This window comes from Somniosus microcephalus, chromosome 5, assembly GCF_052327205.1.
Source record: "Somniosus microcephalus isolate GS21.2 chromosome 5, FLI_Smic_1.0, whole genome shotgun sequence".
Taxonomy (NCBI): domain Eukaryota; kingdom Metazoa; phylum Chordata; class Chondrichthyes; order Squaliformes; family Somniosidae; genus Somniosus; species Somniosus microcephalus.
In genome coordinates, this window is record NC_140991.1 from 10,666,306 (window position 1) to 10,686,579 (window position 20,274).

A 20,274-nucleotide genomic window follows, 5' to 3' on the forward strand; every position below is an offset into this window, starting at 1 on the left:
CGTGTGGCCGACTCCTGCTCCTTATTTCTTACGATATTGTGTACAACGCTATGGGAAATTGGCTGGTATAATTAGAATCACACAGCACAGAAGGAGGCCATTCGGCCCCTCGTGTCTGTGCCGGCTCTGTGATAGAGCTCTCCAAATAGTCCCACTCTCCTGCTCTTTCCCCAGAGCCCTGCAAATGTATTCCCCCCTTCAAGTATTTATCCAAATACCTTCTGAAAGTTACTATTGAATCTGCTTCCACCTGCTTCAGGCAGCGCATTCCAGATCACAACAACAAATCGCTGCGTTACCGACCCTCCTGCCACTGGAAATAGATTCTCCTTATTTACTCTGAATTATATATCGGACAGCACGGGCCCACTCCTGAACATAAGACACTTGCACCAATTAGAGGGGTGAGCTGCATCACTGTAGCTGAGAGAATATCTGTGGCAGATCCCGAAATTTGTAACAGATATAGTAGCAAAATACTGCGGATGCTGGAAATCTGAAATAACAACAGAAAATGCTAGAAACACTCAGCCGGTCAGGCAGCATCCGTGGAGAGAGAAACAGAGTTAACGTTCCAGGTCGAAGATCCTTCAGAACTGACGAAGGGTTTCGACCTGAAACATTAACTCTTGTTTCTCTCTCCACGGATGCTGCCTGGCCTGCTGAGTATTTCCAGCATTTTCTGTTGTTATTTGTAACAGATAGTTGTGCAGAGAGAGAGAGAGAGAGAGAGGAAGAAATGGAAAAAAGAGAAAGAAAGACAGAGAGTGTGAGAAAGAATGAAGAAAGGCTGCATTTCTGCAGCGCCTTTCACAACCTCAGGCCCTCTCAAAGCCAAAGAAGTCCTTCTGAAGTGCAGTTGGAATAGAAAGAAGGGAAAGGGAGAGAGACAGATAAAACAGTAAGAACACACTCAAGGAAGCAGAGTGAAAGAAAGTTGAAAAGAAATGACAAAATGAGACAAAGAAATAACTGACTTTAAATAAAGCTGCAAACTTGCTGCACTCACCTGCAGATGAGCTGGAGCTGACTAATTCTGAGATTGGTTGTCTATCTGTGCTGGTGAAGAGAGTGCATCCAAGTAGGCTTCCTGCCCTCTTCCTGACAGGCTGCCCACTGGGTCCTAGAGCCTGCTCTGTGTGCAATGTTCCTTTCAGCTGGGAGGCGCAGCCAGACTGTGTTGTAAAAGATGCACCTCAAGCCAAACGTTACGTTTGCGAGGGACAGAGTTCATGTTTTATGTTCTGTTACTCGGAAGGCAACCTCTCTCCGCTGGCCTTCCCTAACCCGCCTGTCTCGATGCTTCCCGTTATCGCAGCGCGCCCCTTGTAATCTAGGTGGCGGGAGGCTCGGTGACAGGAAGACACAGCTTTGAAGGTGATTGGCGAAAGAACCAGAGGCGAGAGGAGGAGAACGCTTTTTTACGCAGCGAGTTGTTGTGATCTGGAATGCGCTGCCTGAAAGGGCGGTGGAAGCAGATTCAATAGTAACTTTCAAAAGAGAATCGGACAAATACTTGAAGGGGAAAAATTTGCAGAGCTACGGGGATAGAGCAGGGAATGGGACTCATTGGATAGCACTATCAAAGGGCCAGCACAGGCACGATGGGCCAAATGGCCTCCTTCTGTGCAGTATCATTCTATATTCCTACAATAGGTGTAACGAGATGTGTGTTTCAGAGCTGTCTCAGAGTGTTTGATGGGACAGTGTAGAGGGAGCTTTACTCTGTATCTAACCCGTGCTGTACCTGCCCTGGGAGTGTTTGATGGGTCAGTGTAGAGGGAGCTTTACTCTGTATCTAACGCGTGCTGTACCTGCCCTGGGAGTGTTTGATGGGACAGTGTAGAGGGAGCTTTACTCTGTATCTAACGCGTGCTGTACCTGCCCTGGGAGTGTTTGATGGGACAGTGTAGAGGGAGCTTTACTCTGTATCTAACCCATGCTGTACCTGCCCTGGGAGTGTTTGATGGGACAGTGTAGAGGGAGCTTTACTCTGTATCTAACCCAATGGGGTGCTGCAGACAGAAGAGCTTCAGGCAAGTGTTAACCTGCTGCTAAAGAGAAACAGATTCAGCCTCCTTCCCCCACCCGCCCCGAGCAGCATGCCCTGAAATATGATGGTCTCACAAACTGCAGAGAGTGGAGAGCACATGTTGTGTAAAACTCACCTGGCAGGCACTAGGACCCAGCCGGAGCAGGATGTGACCTAGGACACGTGTCAGTGTTTACAGGAAATGACGTGACCTGGAACTAACGCTTTCACAGGACGGAGAAACAGAAACTATTGAGTAAAACAGAAACTGTCAGGACAGGGTGATTAATGTCAGCTGTTGCTCCCCTGCATCTCCAGCTCTCCCTGTAGCTCAGACACTTTGGCAGAGGGAGTGTCACCTTAACCAACCCTTTAATAAGGGTCCCTTACCATCAGAGTCCCCATTAAAGAGAGTCTCACCATCAGAATCCCCATTAAAGGGAGTCTCACCATCAGAATCCCCATTAAAGGGAGTCTCACCATCAGAATCCCCATTAAAGGGAGTCTCACCATCAGAATCTCCATTAAAGAGAGTCTCACCATCAGAATCCCCATTAAAGAGACCATCAGAGTCCCCATTAAAGGGAGTCTCACCATCAGAGTCCCCATTAAAGGGAGTCTCACCATCAGAATCCCCATTAAAGGGAGTCTCACCATCAGAATCACCATTAAAGAGAGTCTCACCATCAGAATGCCCATTAAAGAGAGTCTCACCATCAGAATCCCCATTAAAGGGAGTCTCACCATCTGAATCCCCATTAAAGGGAGTCTCACCATCAGAATCCCCATTAAAGAGAGTCTCACCATCAGAATCCCCATTAAAGGGAGTCTCACCATCAGAATCCCCATTAAAGAGAGTCTCACCATCAGAATCACCATTAAAGAGAGTCTCACCATCAGAATCCCCATTAAAGGGAGTCTCACCATCAGAATCCCCATTAAAGGGAGTCCTGTAGTGTCCGAGTATAAATAATACACGGACTGCAGGAGAACAATAATAACAGGTATTTACTGAACAGAGGGTACTCTTTTTGTTTGGACCCAAAAAAAAACCAATTGGACTGTAAATAAACAAAAGTTCAACTAAAACTTAACAAATCAAATTAAAATTTGGTTTTCCGGGTTGATAATGCACTCCAGTCCCCGCGGCGCCCACCGGTTGCGGAAATACTCAAGCGCGCCAGCGGACACCGCGTGCTCCATCTCCAGGGCCACCCGGGCGCGAACATGGCCGCGGAAGAGAGGCAGGCAATCCGGCTGGACGACCCTCTCGACCGCACGCTGCCTGGACCAATTGATGGCTCTTTTAGCCAGGCCCAGGAGCAGGTCCACAAGGAGGTCCTCCAACTCGTCCGCTCCCCTCCGCACCGGTTGACCGTAGAGCATGGGACTGAAGTGCAACCAAAAATCGAGGAGCAGCCCCTTCAAGTAATGAAAGAGGGGCTGCAACCTCTCACATTCCATATAAACGTGAAACACGGACTCCTCCAGGCTGCAAAAAATGCAGGCGGCCTGGGAGTCCGTGAAGCTACTTAAAACCTTATTGCACGGGACCGCTCCGTGCAACACCCTCCAGGCCAAGTCCCCGATGGAACAAGGGAGGACTCCCGCGTAGAGAGCCCTCCATTGGGGACCTCCGCCACTGCCAGTCGGCAAGACGCCATGCCAAGGCATATCCGGACGGTAGACGAAGTTGGCAAAGTGGAGAGTGTGCAGGAGCAGCCCGTACAGGAAACCCCTCCGCGCGGAATGAAAAGGCACGGAGGGTATTTCCTCGAGATGGCTCAAGTTGTGAGGCGCCAGTTCCCGAGGGGAGTTTCGGGGCCGGGCGCCGATGAGGAATTCCGTCCGAACGGGGGTAAGCTCGGACGGGATCGCCCCACGTGCTTGAGCCGCCTCAATACACCTAGTGGAGTCGGGGCCCAGTGCCGCTTTCACCGATTCGATGGCTTCGACCGCAAGCCGGTCGTTGGCCCAGGACAGGCGCCGCGCCAGCTCCTCCGGCGCCATCCAGCCCGCTCCTCCGCCATCGAGCAGGTCCCCGACTCTGGTCACTTTGCCAGGCACAGCCCTGCCCTCCGCCAGCCGCCCGAACCCGCGGTCGTGGAGGTGCGGATTCCTGAGCAGCGGCTCCCGAAGGAGAGCCGCCACTCTTGACGGGGGAGAGCTCCGCCTGGAAGCAATGTAGTTCCAAACCCATAGTAGTTCCTGGTAGAAGACAGGTAGCTCCCGCAGGCCGGCACGCCTGCCACCCACTTTCGCAAACAGGAGCTGCGTGTCGTAATTGAGGCCGTGCAGCTGGCGGAAGAAAAACGTCGCCAGCGCACACCATCTCGGAGGATTCTCGACGTACAGGTATCTCTGCAGCGTCTGAAGACGGAAAGTCGCAGCCTGGGTGCGAAGGCACACCAGCGCCTGACCGCCCTCCCGAAGCGGGAGACACAGAACCGCGGCAGAGACCCAGTGCTTCCTTTTGTCCCAGAAGAAGTCGATGAGCTTCTTCTGCATCTTGGGGACAAACGCAGGGGGAGGGATCAAAGTGACCAACCGGTACCACAACATGGCGGCCACCAGCTGGTTTAGGACCAGCGCTCGACCCCTGTAGGACAACACTCGGAGCAGTCCTGTCCAGCGTCCTAGGCGAGCGGTGACTTTGGCCTCCAGCTCTTGCCAGTTCGCCGGCCAGGCGTCCTCGGCAGGGCTAAGGTAGACTCCCAAATAGAGGAGGTGCGTGGTGCTCCAGGCGAAAGGCCTGAACTCCTCCGGCAGGGAGTCCACACGCCACTGACCCACCAGGAGTCCGGAACATTTCTCCCAGTTGATCTTGGCGGAGGATGCGTCCGAGTAAATCTGCTGGCATTCACGCATCCTCCGCAAGTCAGCGGGATCCGTGACCGTGAGGAGCACGTCATCGGCGTAAGCCGAGAGGACCACCTCCACGCCCGGCCCTTGCAGAGCCAGTCCCGTCAACCTCTTCCGCAAGAGGCGCAGGAGTGGCTCCATGCAAACGGCGTATAACTGACCGGACATGGGGCATCCCTGACGCACCCCCCTCCCGAAGCAAAGGGGCGCAGTCAAGGACCCGTTAACTTTAATCAGACACTCCGCGGCGGCGTACAGAAGTCGGATCCAGGCGACGAAATGCGTCCCGAACCCGAATGCGCGCAGAGTCCCGAAGAGGTACTCGCCCGAATGCGCGCAGAGTCCCGAAGAGATACTCGCCCGAATGCGCGCAGAGTCCCGAAGAGATACTCGTGATCCACCCTGTCGAACGCCTTCTCCTGATCCAGGGAAAGGAAGGCGACCGACAGACCAGCCCTCTGGGAGTGGTGGACCAGGTCCCGGACCAGATGGATGTTATCGTGGATGGTCCGGGCCGGGACCGTGTATGACTGGTCGGGGTGGATCATGTGGGCCAGCACGGCGCCAAGGCGAGCAGACATGGCCCTGGCAAAGATTTTATAGTCCGTGCTGAGGAGGGAGACCGGGCGCCAGTTCTTAAGGAGGTGGAGATCGCCCTTCTTAGGCAGCAGGACAATGACCGCCCTGCGCCAAGAGAGGGGCATCTCCCTGGTCGCCAAACTTTCCCCCACGACCCGCGCGTAGTCGCCCCCCAAGACGTCCCAGAACGCCCTGTGGAACTCCACGGTCACCAACAACAACACCTCCAACAACACCTCCAACAACAACACCACCTCCAACAACACCTCCAACAACAACTCCAACAACAACACCTCCAACAACACCTCCAACAACAACAACACCACCAACACCACCTCCAACAACAACACCTCCAACAACAACACCTCCAACAACAACAACACCTCCAACAACAACACCTCCAACAACACCTCCAACAACAACACCTCCAACAACACCTCCAACAACATCTCCAACACCTCCAACAACACCTCCAACAACAACACCTCCAACAACAACACCTCCAACAACATCTCCAACAACACCTCCAACAACATCTCCAACAACAACACCTCCAACAACACCTCCAACAACAACACCTCCAACAACAACACCTCCAACAACACCTCCAACAACACCTCCAACACCTCCAACAACACCTCCAACAACAACAACACCTCCAACAACAACACCTCCAACACCTCCAACAACAACAACACCTCCAACAACAACACCTCCAACAACAACACCTCCAACAACAACAACAACACCTCCAACAACAACACCTCCAACAACAACAACAACACCTCCAACAACAACACCAACTCCAACAACACCTCCAACACCACCTCCAACAACACCTCCAACACCTCCAACAACATCTCCAACAACAACAACACCTCCAACAACACCTCCAACAACACCTCCAACAACACCTCCAACAACAACACCTCCAACAACACCTCCAACAACACCAACACCACCTCCAACACCTCCAACAACACCATCTCCAACACCACCAGCACCTCCAACAACACCTCCAACAACACCACCTCCAACAACAACACCAACTCCAACAACACCTCCAACAAAAACACCAACACCTCCAACAACACCAACACCTCCAACAACACCTCCAACAATACCACCTCCAACATCAACACACCTCCAACATCAACACCTCCAACAACACCAACACCTCCAACAACACCTCCAACAACAACACCTCCAACAACAACACCTCCAACAACACCTCCAACAACAACACCTCCAACAACAACACCTCCAACAACACCTCCAACAACAACAACACCTCCAACAACAACACCTCCAACAACACCTCCAACAACACCTCCAACAACAACACCTCCAACAACAACACCTCCAACAACACCTCCAACAACACCTCCAACAACAACACCTCCAACAACATCAACACCTCCAACAACACCTCCAACAACAACAACACCTCCAACAACAACACCTCCAACAACAACACCTCCAACAACAACAACACCTCCAACAACAACAACTCCAACAACAACACCTCCAACACCCCGAACAACCAGAACAGATGCGACGGAGACAGAGAAACTGGGAGAATGGAATAGAGTCCTTACAGGAAACGGGGTGGGAGGAAGTGTAGTCCAGGTAGCTGTGGGAGTCAGTGGGCTTACAGTGGATGTTTGTCGATAGCCTATCCCCAGAAATGCAGATAGAGAAGTTGAGGAAAGGAAGGGAAGAGTCAGAGATGGACCATGTGAAGGTGAGGGATGGGTGGAAATTGGAAGCAAAGTTGATGAAATTTTCCAGTTCGGGGCGAGAGCAGGAAACGGCACCGATACAGTCATCAATGTACCAGAAAAAGAGACGAGGGAGGGGACCCGAGTAGGACTGGAACAAAGAGCGTTCCACATATCCCACGAAAAGGCAGGCATAGCTAGGACCCATGCGGATTCCCATAGCAACACCTTTTATTTGGAGGAAGTGAGTGGAGTCAAAGGAGAAGTTGTTCAATGTTGTCTCACATTGCTATCAAATTTGGAATTCTCTATCCCTGGGGGCTGTGGATGCTGAATCGTTGAGTATATTCAAGACAGAGATCGATAGATTTTTGGACTCATGGGGAATCAAGGGTTTGGGGAATGGGCGGGAAAGTGGAGTTGAGGTCGATGATCAGCCATGATCTTATTGAATGGCGGAGCAGGCTCGAGGGGCCGTGTGGCCGACTCCTGCTCCTTATTTCTTACGATATTGTGTACAACGCTATGGGAAATTGGCTGGTATAATTAGAATCACACAGCACAGAAGGAGGCCATTCGGCCCATCGTGTCTGTGCCGGCTCTGTGATAGAGCTCTCCAAATAGTCCCACTCTCCTGCTCTTTCCCCAGAGCCCTGCAAATGTATTCCCCCCTTCAAGTATTTATCCAAATACCTTCTGAAAGTTACTATTGAATCTGCTTCCACCTGCTTCAGGCAGCGCATTCCAGATCACAACAACAAATCGCTGCGTTACCGACCCTCCTGCCACTGGAAATAGATTCTCCTTATTTACTCTGAATTATATATCAGACAGCACGGGCCCACTCCTGAACATAAGACACTTGCACCAATTAGAGGGGTGAGCTGCATCACTGTAGCTGAGAGAATATCTGTGGCAGATCCCGAAATTTGTAACAGATATAGTAGCAAAATACTGCGGATGCTGGAAATCTGAAATAACAACAGAAAATGCTAGAAACACTCAGCCGGTCAGGCAGCATCCGTGGAGAGAGAAACAGAGTTAACGTTCCAGGTCGAAGATCCTTCAGAACTGACGAAGGGTTTCGACCTGAAACATTAACTCTTGTTTCTCTCTCCACGGATGCTGCCTGGCCTGCTGAGTATTTCCAGCATTTTCTGTTGTTATTTGTAACAGATAGTTGTGCAGAGAGAGAGAGAGAGAGAGAGGAAGAAATGGAAAAAAGAGAAAGAAAGACAGAGGAGAGTGTGAGAAAGAATGAAGAAAGGCTGCATTTCTGCAGCGCCTTTCACAACCTCAGGCCCTCTCAAAGCCAAAGAAGTCCTTCTGAAGTGCAGTTGGAATAGAAAGAAGGGAAAGGGAGAGAGACAGATAAAACAGTAAGAACACACTCAAGGAAGCAGAGTGAAAGAAAGTTGAAAAGAAATGACAAAATGAGACAAAGAAATAACTGATTTTAAATAAAGCTGCAAACTTGCTGCACTCACCTGCAGATGAGCTGGAGCTGACTAATTCTGAGATTGGTTGTCTATCTGTGCTGGTGAAGAGAGTGCATCCAAGTAGGCTTCCTGCCCTCTTCCTGACAGGCTGCCCACTGGGTCCTAGAGCCTGCCCTGTGTGCAATATTCCTTTCAGCTGGGAGGCGCAGCCAGACTGTGTTGTAAAAGATCTTTCTCTGCGTTCAGTTGCACCTCAAGCCGAACGTTACGTTTGCGAGGGACAGAATTCATCTTTTATGTTCTGTTACTCGGAAGGCAACCTCTCTCCGCTGGCCTTCCCTAACCCGCCTGTCTCGATGCTTCCCGTTATCGCAGCGCGCCCCTTGTAATCTAGGTGGCGGGAGGCTCGGTGACAGGAAGACACAGCTTTGAAGGTGATTGGCGAAAGAACCAGAGGCGAGAGGAGGAGAACGCTTTTTTACGCAGCGAGTTGTTGTGATCTGGAATGCGCTGCCTGAAAGGGCGGTGGAAGCAGATTCAATAGTAACTTTCAAAAGAGAATCGGACAAATACTTGAAGGGGAAAAATTTGCAGAGCTACGGGGATAGAGCACGGAATGGGACTCATTGGATAGCACTATCAAAGGGCCAGCACAGGCACGATGGGCCAAATGGCCTCCTTCTGTGCAGTATCATTCTATATTCCTACAATAGGTGTAACGAGATGTGTGTTTCAGAGCTGTCTCAGAGTGTTTGATGGGACAGTGTAGAGGGAGCTTTACTCTGTATCTAACCCGTGCTGTACCTGCCCTGGGAGTGTTTGATGGGTCAGTGTAGAGGGAGCTTTACTCTGTATCTAACGCGTGCTGTACCTGCCCTGGGAGTGTTTGATGGGACAGTGTAGAGGGAGCTTTACTCTGTATCTAACCCATGCTGTACCTGCCCTGGGAGTGTTTGATGGGACAGTGTAGAGGGAGGTTTACTCTGTATCTAACCCGTGCTGTACCTGCCCTGGGAGTGTTTGATGGGACAGTGTAGAGGGAGCTTTACTCTGTATCTAACCCGTGCTGTACCTGCCCTGGGAGTGTTTGATGGGACAGTGTAGAGGGAGCTTTACTCTGTATCTAACGCGTGCTGTACCTGCCCTGGGAGTGTTTGATGGGACAGTGTAGAGGGAGCTTTACTCTGTATCTAACCTGTGCTGTATCTGCCCTGGGAGTGTTTGATGGGACAGTGTAGAGGGAGCTTTACTCTGTATCTAACCTGTGCTGTACCTGCCCTGGGAGTGTTTGACGGGACAGTGTAGAGGGAGCTTTACTCTATATCTAACCCGTGCTGTACCTGCCCTGGGAGTGTTTGATGGGACAGTGTAGAGGGAGCTTTACTCTATATCTAACCTGTGCTGTACCAGCTCGGGGAGTGTTTGATGGGACAGTGTAGAGGGAGCTTTACTCTGTATCTAACCCGTGCTGTACCTGCCCTGGGAGTGTTTGATGGGACAGTGTAGAGGGAGCTTCACTATGTTTCTGACCTGTGCTGTACCTGCCCTGGGAGTGTTTGATGGGACAGTGTAGAGGGAGCTTTACTCTGTATCTAACCTGTGCTGTACCTGCCCTGGGAGTGTTTGATGGGACAGTGTAGAGGGAGCTTTACTCTGTATCTAACCCGTGCTGTACCTGCCCTGGGAGTGTTTGATGGGACAGTGTAGAGGGAGCTTTACTCTGTATCTAACCTGTGCTGTACCTGCCCTGGGAGTGTTTGATGGGACAGTGTAGAGGGAGCTTTACTCTGTATCTAACCCAATGGGGTGCTACAGACAGAAGAGCTTCAGGCAAGTGTTAACCTGCTGCTAAAGAGAAACAGATTCAGCCTCCTTCCCCCACCCGCCCCGAGCAGCATGCCCTGAAATATGATGGTCTCACAAACTGCAGAGAGTGGAGAGCACATGTTGTGTAAAACTCACCTGGCAGGCACTAGGACCCAGCCGGAGCAGGATGTGATCTAGGACACGTGTCAGTGTTTACAGGAAATGACGTGACCTGGAACTAAAGCTTTCACAGGACGGAGAAACAGAAACTATTGAGTAAAACAGAAACTGTCAGGACAGGGTGATTAATGTCAGCTGTTGCTCCACTGCATCTCCAGCTCTCCCTGTAGCTCAGACACTTTGGCAGAGGGAGTGTCACCTTAACCAACCCTTTAATAAGGGTCCCTTACCATCAGAGTCCCCATTAAAGAGAGTCTCACCATCAGAATCCCCATTAAAGGGAGTCTCACCATCAGAATCCCCATTAAAGGGAGTCTCACCATCAGAATCCCCATTAAAGAGAGTCTCACCATCAGAATCCCCATTAAAGAGACCATCAGAGTCCCCATTAAAGGGAGTCTCACCATCAGAGTCCCCATTAAAGGGAGTCTCACCATCAGAATCTCCATTAAAGAGACCATCAGAGTCCCCATTAAAGGGAGTCTCACCATCAGAATCCCCATTAAAGGGAGTCTCACCATCAGAATCCCCATTAAAGGGAGTCTCACCATCAGAATCCCCATTAAAGGGAGTCTCACCATCAGAATCCCCATTAAAGGGAGTCTCACCATCAGAATCTCCATTAAAGAGACCATCAGAGTCCCCATTAAAGGGAGTCTCACCATCAGAGTCCCCATTAAAGGGAGTCTCACCATCAGAATCCCCATTAAAGGGAGTCTCACCATCAGAATCACCATTAAAGAGAGTCTCACCATCAGAATGCCCATTAAAGAGTCTCACCATCAGAATCCCCATTAAAGGGAGTCTCACCATCTGAATCCCCATTAAAGGGAGTCTCACCATCAGAATCCCCATTAAAGAGAGTCTCACCATCAGAATCCCCATTAAAGGGAGTCTCACCATCAGAATCCCCATTAAAGAGAGTCTCACCATCAGAATCACCATTAAAGAGAGTCTCACCATCAGAATCCCCATTAAAGGGAGTCTCACCATCAGAATCCCCATTAAAGGGAGTCCTGTAGTGTCCGAGTATAAATAATACACGGACTGCAGGAGAACAATAATAACAGGTATTTACTGAACAGAGGGTACTCTTTTTGTTTGGACCCAAAAAAAAACCAATTGGACTGTAAATAAACAAAAGTTCAACTAAAACTTAACAAATCAAATTAAAATTTGGTTTTCCGGGTTGATAATGCACTCCAGTCCCCGCGGCGCCCACCGGTTGCGGAAATACTCAAGCGCGCCGGCGGACACCGCGTGCTCCATCTCCAGGGCCACCCGGGCGCGAACATGGCCGCGGAAGAGAGGCAGGCAATCCGGCTGGACGACCCTCTCGACCGCACGCTGCCTGGACCAATTGATGGCTCTTTTAGCCAGGCCCAGGAGCAGGCCCACAAGGAGGTCCTCCAACTCGTCCGCTCCCCTCCGCACCGGTTGACCGTAGAGCATGGGACTAAAGTGCAACCAAAAATCGAGGAGCAGCCCCTTCAAGTAATGAAAGAGGGGCTGCAACCTCTCACATTCCATATAAACGTGAAACACGGACTCCTCCAGGCTGCAAAAAATGCAGGCGGCCTGGGAGTCCGTGAAGCTACTTAAAACCTTATTGCACGGGACCGCTCCGTGCAACACCCTCCAGGCCAAGTCCCCGATGGAACAAGGGAGGACTCCCGCGTAGAGAGCCCTCCATTGGGGACCTCCGCCACTGCCAGTCGGCAAGACGCCATGCCAAGGCATATCCGGACGGTAGACGAAGTTGGCAAAGTGGAGAGTGTGCAGGAGCAGCCCGTACAGGAAACCCCTCCGCGCGGAATGAAAAGGCACGGAGGGTATTTCCTCGAGATGGCTCAAGTTGTGAGGCGCCAGTTCCCGAGGGGAGTTTCGGGGCCGGGCGCCGATGAGGAATTCCGTCCGAACGGGGGTAAGCTCGGACGGGATCGCCCCACGTGCTTGAGCCGCCTCAATACACCTAGTGGAGTCGGGGCCCAGTGCCGCTTTCACCGATTCGATGGCTTCGACCGCAAGCCGGTCGTTGGCCCAGGACAGGCGCCGCGCCAGCTCCTCCGGCGCCATCCAGCCCGCTCCTCCGCCATCGAGCAGGTCCCCGACTCTGGTCACTTTGCCAGGCACAGCCCTGCCCTCCGCCAGCCGCCCGAACCCGCGGTCGTGGAGGTGCGGATTCCTGAGCAGCGGCTCCCGAAGGAGAGCCGCCACTCTTGACGGGGGAGAGCTCCGCCTGGAAGCAACGTAGTTCCAAACCCATAGTAGTTCCTGGTAGAAGACAGGTAGCTCCCGCAGGCCGGCACGCCTGCCACCCACTTTCGCAAACAGGAGCTGCGTGTCGTAATTGAGGCCGTGCAGCTGGCGGAAGAAAAACGTCGCCAGCGCACACCATCTCGGAGGATTCTCGACGTACAGGTATCTCTGCAGCGTCTGAAGACGGAAAGTCGCAGCCTGGGTGCGAAGGCACACCAGCGCCTGACCGCCCTCCCGAAGCGGGAGACACAGAACCGCGGCAGAGACCCAGTGCTTCCTTTTGTCCCAGAAGAAGTCGATGAGCTTCTTCTGCATCTTGGGGACAAACGCAGGGGGAGGGATCAAAGTGACCAACCGGTACCACAACATGGCGGCCACCAGCTGGTTTAGGACCAGCGCTCGACCCCTGTAGGACAACACTCGGAGCAGTCCTGTCCAGCGTCCTAGGCGAGCGGTGACTTTGGCCTCCAGCTCTTGCCAGTTCGCCGGCCAGGCGTCCTCGGCAGGGCTAAGGTAGACTCCCAAATAGAGGAGGTGCGTGGTGCTCCAGGCGAAAGGCCTGAACTCCTCCGGCAGGGAGTCCACACGCCACTGACCCACCAGGAGTCCGGAACATTTCTCCCAGTTGATCTTGGCGGAGGATGCGTCCGAGTAAATCTGCTGGCATTCACGCATCCTCCGCAAGTCAGCGGGATCCGTGACCGTGAGGAGCACGTCATCGGCGTAAGCCGAGAGGACCACCTCCACGCCCAGCCCTTGCAGAGCCAGTCCCGTCAACCTCTTCCGCAAGAGGTGCAGGAGTGGCTCCATGCAAACGGCGTATAACTGACCGGACATGGGGCATCCCTGACGCACCCCCCTCCCGAAGCAAAGGGGCGCAGTCAAGGACCCGTTAACTTTAATCAGACACTCCGCGGCGGCGTACAGAAGTCGGATCCAGGCGACGAAATGCGTCCCGAACCCGAATGCGCGCAGAGTCCCGAAGAGGTACTCGCCCGAATGCGCGCAGAGTCCCGAAGAGATACTCGCCCGAATGCGCGCAGAGTCCCGAAGAGATACTCGTGATCCACCCTGTCGAACGCCTTCTCCTGATCCAGGGAAAGGAAGGCGACCGACAGACCAGCCCTCTGGGAGTGGTGGACCAGGTCCCGGACCAGATGGATGTTATCGTGGATGGTCCGGGCCGGGACCGTGTATGACTGGTCGGGGTGGATCATGTGGGCCAGCACGGCGCCAAGGCGAGCAGACATGGCCCTGGCAAAGATTTTATAGTCCGTGCTGAGGAGGGAGACCGGGCGCCAGTTCTTAAGGAGGCGGAGATCGCCCTTCTTAGGCAGCAGGACAATGACCGCCCTGCGCCAAGAGAGGGGCATCTCCCTGGTCGCCAAACTTTCCCCCACGACCCGCGCGTAGTCGCCCCCCAAGACGTCCCAGAACGCCCTGTGGAACTCCACGGTCACCAACAACAACACCTCCAACAACACCTCCAACAACAACACCACCTCCAACAACACCTCCAACAACAACTCCAACAACAACTCCAACAACAACACCTCCAACAACACCTCCAACAACAACAACACCACCAACACCACCTCCAACAACAACACCTCCAACAACAACACCTCCAACAACAACAACACCTCCAACAACAACACCTCCAACAACACCTCCAACAACATCTCCAACACCTCCAACAACACCTCCAACAACAACACCTCCAACAACAACACCTCCAACAACACCTCCAACAACATCTCCAACACCTCCAACAACACCTCCAACAACAACACCTCCAACAACAACACCTCCAACAACACCTCCAACAACAACACCTCCAACAACAACACCTCCAACAACATCTCCAACAACAACACCTCCAACAACATCTCCAACAACAACACCTCCAACAACACCTCCAACAACAACACCTCCAACAACAACACCTCCAACAACACCTCCAACAACACCTCCAACACCTCCAACAACACCTCCAACAACAACAACACCTCCAACAACAACACCTCCAACACCTCCAACAACAACAACACCTCCAACAACAACACCTCCAACAACAACACCTCCAACAACAACAACAACACCTCCAACAACAACAACAACACCTCCAACAACAACACCAACTCCAACAACACCTCCAACACCACCTCCAACAACACCTCCAACACCTCCAACAACATCTCCAACAACAACAACACCTCCAACAACACCTCCAACAACACCTCCAACAACAACACCTCCAACAACACCTCCAACAACACCAACACCACCTCCAACACCTCCAACAACACCATCTCCAACACCACCAGCACCTCCAACAACACCTCCAACAACACCACCTCCAACAACAACACCAACTCCAACAACACCTCCAACAAAAACACCAACACCTCCAACAACACCAACACCTCCAACAACACCTCCAACAATACCACCTCCAACATCAACACACCTCCAACAACATCAACACCTCCAACAACACCAACACCTCCAACAACACCTCCAACAACAACACCTCCAACAACACCTCCAACAACAACACCTCCAACAACACCTCCAACAACAACAACACCTCCAACAACAACACCTCCAACAACACCTCCAACAACACCTCCAACAACAACACCTCCAACAACAACACCTCCAACAACACCTCCAACAACAACACCTCCAACAACATCAACACCTCCAACAACACCTCCAACAACAACAACACCTCCAACAACAACACCTCCAACAACAACACCTCCAACAACAACAACACCTCCAACAACAACAACTCCAACAACAACACCTCCAACACCCCGAACAACCAGAACAGATGCGACGGAGACGGAGAAACTGGGAGAATGGAATAGAGTCCTTACAGGAAACGGGGTGGGAGGAAGTGTAGTCCAGGTAGCTGTGGGAGTCAGTGGGCTTACAGTGGATGTTTGTCGATAGCCTATCCCCAGAAATGCAGATAGAGAAGTTGAGGAAAGGAAGGGAAGAGTCAGAGATGGACCATGTGAAGGTGAGGGATGGGTGGAAATTGGAAGCAAAGTTGATGAAATTTTCCAGTTCGGGGCGAGAGCAGGAAACGGCACCGATACAGTCATCAATGTACCAGAAAAAGAGACGAGGGAGGGGACCCGAGTAGGACTGGAACAAAGAGCGTTCCACATATCCCACGAAAAGGCAGGCATAGCTAGGACCCATGCGGATTCCCATAGCAACACCTTTTATTTGGAGGAAGTGAGTGGAGTCAAAGGAGAAGTTGTTCAATGTTGTCTCACATTGCTATCAAATTTGGAATTCTCTATCCCTGGGGGCTGTGGATGCTGAATCGTTGAGTATATTCAAGACAGAGATCGATAGATTTTTGGACTCATGGGGAATCAAGGGTTTGGGGAATGGGCGGGAAAGTGGAGTTGAGGTCGATGATCAGCCATGATCTTACATAGATACATAGATACATAGAAGATAGGAGCAGGAGTAGGCCATTCGGCCCTTCGTGCCTGCTCCGCCATTCGATGAGATCATGGCTGATCCTTTAATTCAGTATCCCGTCCCCGCCTTCTCTCCGTAACCCTTAACCCCTTTTGCCCGTAGAAATATATCTAATTCCCTCTTAAATATATTTAATGAGCTGGCGTACACTGCCCTCTGTGGCAATGAGTTCCACAGGTTCACCACTCTCTGAGTGAAGAAATTCCCCCTCATCTCTGTCCTAAATGGTTTAGCCCTTATCCTTAAATTATGTCCTCTAGTTCTGTTCTCACCCGCCAAGGGAAACATTCCTTCTGCATCCAGTCTGTCTAGACCTGTCAGAATTTTATACACTTCTATGAGGTCCCCTCTCAATCTTCTAAACTCCAGTGTGTACATCCCTAAACTACATAGTCTCTCCTCATAGGTCATTCCCGCCATTCCTGGTATCAGCCTGGTGAATCGCCGCTGCACCCCCTCCATGGCAAGAACATCCTTCCTCAGATGAGGCGACCAAAACTGTACACAGTACTCGAGGTGTGGTCTCACCAGTGCCCTGTACAGCTGCAGCAAGGTATCCCTGTTCCTGTATTCTAACCCTTTTGCTATGAAGGCCAGCATACCGTTTGCCTTCTTGACCGCCTGTTGCACCTGCATGCTCGCCTTCAGTGACTGGTGTACAAGAACACCCAGGTCTCTCTGTACTTCCCCCTCTCCCAATCTATTGCCATTTAAATAATAATTTGCCCTCCCGTTCCTGCACCCAAGGTGGATAACTTCGCACTTGTCCACATTATAGTGCATCTGCCATTTATCCGCCCAATCGCCCAGTCTGTCCAAATCGCTCTGGAGCTTCCTGGTCTCTTCCTCTGAGCCCACCCCCCCTCCTAGTTTAGTGTCGTCTGCAAATTTGGAAATGCTGCATCCGACTCCCTGATCCAGGTCATTAATGTAAATTGTGAACAGCTGGGGGCCCAGGACAGATCCCTGTGGTACCCCACTTGTTACTGCCTGCCATTCAGAAAATGAGCCGTTTATTCCAACTCTCTGTTTTCTATCTGACAGCCAGTTCCCTATCCACGCCAAAACTTTCCCCTTTATCCCATGAGCCTCAATTTTCCATGCTAATCTTTTATGTGGGACCTTATCGAAGGCCTTTTGGAAGTCCAGGTACACCACATCTACTGGCTCTCCCCCATCTATTCTACCAGTTACTCCCTCAAAAAATTCCAATAGATTAGTCAAGCAGGCTCGAGGGGCCGTGTGGCCGACTCCTGCTCCTTATTTCTTACGATATTGTGTACAACGCTATGGGAAATTGGCTGGTATAATTAGAATCACACAGCACAGAAGGAGGCCATTCGGCCCATCGTGTCTGTGCCGGCTCTGTGATAGAGCTCTCCAAATAGTCCCACTCTCCTGCTCTTTCCCCAGAGCCCTGCAAATGTATTCCCCCCTTCAAGTATTTATCCAAATACCTTCTGAAAGTTACTATTGAATCTGCTTCCACCTGCTTCAGGCAGCGCATTCCAGATCACAACAACAAATCGCTGCGTTACCGACCCTCCTGCCACTGGAAATAGATTCTCCTTATTTACTCTGAATTATATATCAGACAGCACGGGCCCACTCCTGAACATAAGACACTTGCACCAATTAGAGGGGTGAGCTGCATCACTGTAGCTGAGAGAATATCTGTGGCAGATCCCGAAATTTGTAACAGATATAGTAGCAAAATACTGCGGATGCTGGAAATCTGAAATAACAACAGAAAATGCTAGAAACACTCAGCCGGTCAGGCAGCATCCGTGGAGAGAGAAACAGAGTTAACGTTCCAGGTCGAAGATCCTTCAGAACTGACGAAGGGTTTCGACCTGAAACATTAACTCTTGTTTCTCTCTCCACGGATGCTGCCTGGCCTGCTGAGTATTTCCAGCATTTTCTGTTGTTATTTGTAACAGATAGTTGTGCAGAGAGAGAGAGAGGAAGAAATGGAAAAAAGAGAAAGAAAGACAGGAGGAGAGTGTGAGAAAGAATGAAGAAAGGCTGCATTTCTGCAGCGCCTTTCACAACCTCAGGCCCTCTCAAAGCCAAAGAAGTCCTTCTGAAGTGCAGTTGGAATAGAAAGAAGGGAAAGGGAGAGAGACAGATAAAACAGTAAGAACACACTCAAGGAAGCAGAGTGAAAGAAAGTTGAAAAGAAATGACAAAATGAGACAAAGAAATAACTGACTTTAAATAAAGCTGCAAACTTGCTGCACTCACCTGCAGATGAGCTGGAGCTGACTAATTCTGAGATTGGTTGTCTATCTGTGCTGGTGAAGAGAGTGCATCCAAGTAGGCTTCCTGCCCTCTTCCTGACAGGCTGCCCACTGGGTCCTAGAGCCTGCTCTGTGTGCAATGTTCCTTTCAGCTGGGAGGCGCAGCCAGACTGTGTTGTAAAAGATCTTTCTCTGCGTTCAGTTGCACCTCAAGCCGAACGTTACGTTTGCGAGGGACAGAATTCATCTTTTATGTTCTGTTACTCGGAAGGCAACCTCTCTCCGCTGGCCTTCCCTAACCCGCCTGTCTCGATGCTTCCCGTTATCGCAGCGCGCCCATTGTAATCTAGGTGGCGGGAGGCTCGGTGACAGGAAGACACAGCTTTGAAGGTGATTGGCGAAAGAACCAGAGGCGAGAGGAGGAGAACGCTTTTTTACGCAGCGAGTTGTTGTGATCTGGAATGCGCTGCCTGAAAGGGCGGTGGAAGCAGATTCAATAGTAACTTTCAAAAGAGAATCGGACAAATACTTGAAGGGGAAAAATTTGCAGAGCTACGGGGATAGAGCAGGGAATGGGACTCATTGGATAGCACTATCAAAGGGCCAGCACAGGCACGATGGGCCAAATGGCCTCCTTCTGTGCAGTATCATTCTATATTCCTACAATAGGTGTAACGAGATGTGTGTTTCAGAGCTGTCTCAGAGTGTTTGATGGGACAGTGTAGAGGGAGCTTTACTCTGTATCTAACCCGTGCTGTACCTGCCCTGGGAGTGTTTGATGGGTCAGTGTAGAGGGAGCTTTACTCTGTATCTAACGCGTGCTGTACCTGCCCTGGGAGTGTTTGATGGGACAGTGTAGAGGGAGCTTTACTCTGTATCTAACCCATGCTGTACCTGCCCTGGGAGTGTTTGATGGGACAGTGTAGAGGGAGGTTTACTCTGTATCTAACCCGTGCTGTACCTGCCCTGGGAGTGTTTGATGGGACAGTGTAGAGGGAGCTTTACTCTGTATCTAACCCGTGCTGTACCTGCCCTGGGAGTGTTTGATGGGACAGTGTAGAGGGAGCTTTACTCTGTATCTAACGCGTGCTGTACCTGCCCTGGGAGTGTTTGATGGGACAGTGTAGAGGGAGCTTTACTCTGTATCTAACCTGTGCTGTATCTGCCCTGGGAGTGTTTGATGGGACAGTGTAGAGGGAGCTTTACTCTGTATCTAACCTGTGCTGTACCTGCCCTGGGAGTGTTTGACGGGACAGTGTAGAGGGAGCTTTACTCTATATCTAACCCGTGCTGTACCTGCCCTGGGAGTGTTTGATGGGACAGTGTAGAGGGAGCTTTACTCTATATCTAACCTGTGCTGTACCAGCTCGGGGAGTGTTTGATGGGACAGTGTAGAGGGAGCTTTACTCTGTATCTAACCCGTGCTGTACCTGCCCTGGGAGTGTTTGATGGGACAGTGTAGAGGGAGCTTCACTATGTTTCTGACCCGTGCTGTACCTGCCCTGGGAGTGTTTGATGGGACAGTGTAGAGGGAGCTTTACTCTGTATCTAACCTGTGCTGTACCTGCCCTGGGAGTGTTTGATGGGACAGTGTAGAGGGAGCTTTACTCTGTATCTAACCCGTGCTGTACCTGCCCTGGGAGTGTTTG

General features: G+C 51.4%; 1 protein-coding gene across 1 annotated transcript in view; it reads right to left on the minus strand.

The window, feature by feature from the left end:
* The window catches only part of LOC147116878 (NFX1-type zinc finger-containing protein 1-like), an 80,798-nt gene extending 79,050 nt beyond the window's left edge, over positions 1 to 1,748 (minus strand). Inside the window, exon 1 of the mRNA XM_085987184.1 lies at positions 1,010 to 1,748. The gene's annotated coding sequence lies outside the window, so the exon portion shown is untranslated. The remainder of the gene's footprint in view (positions 1 to 1,009) is intronic.
* Between the last annotated feature and the right edge of the window lie 18,526 nt (positions 1,749 to 20,274).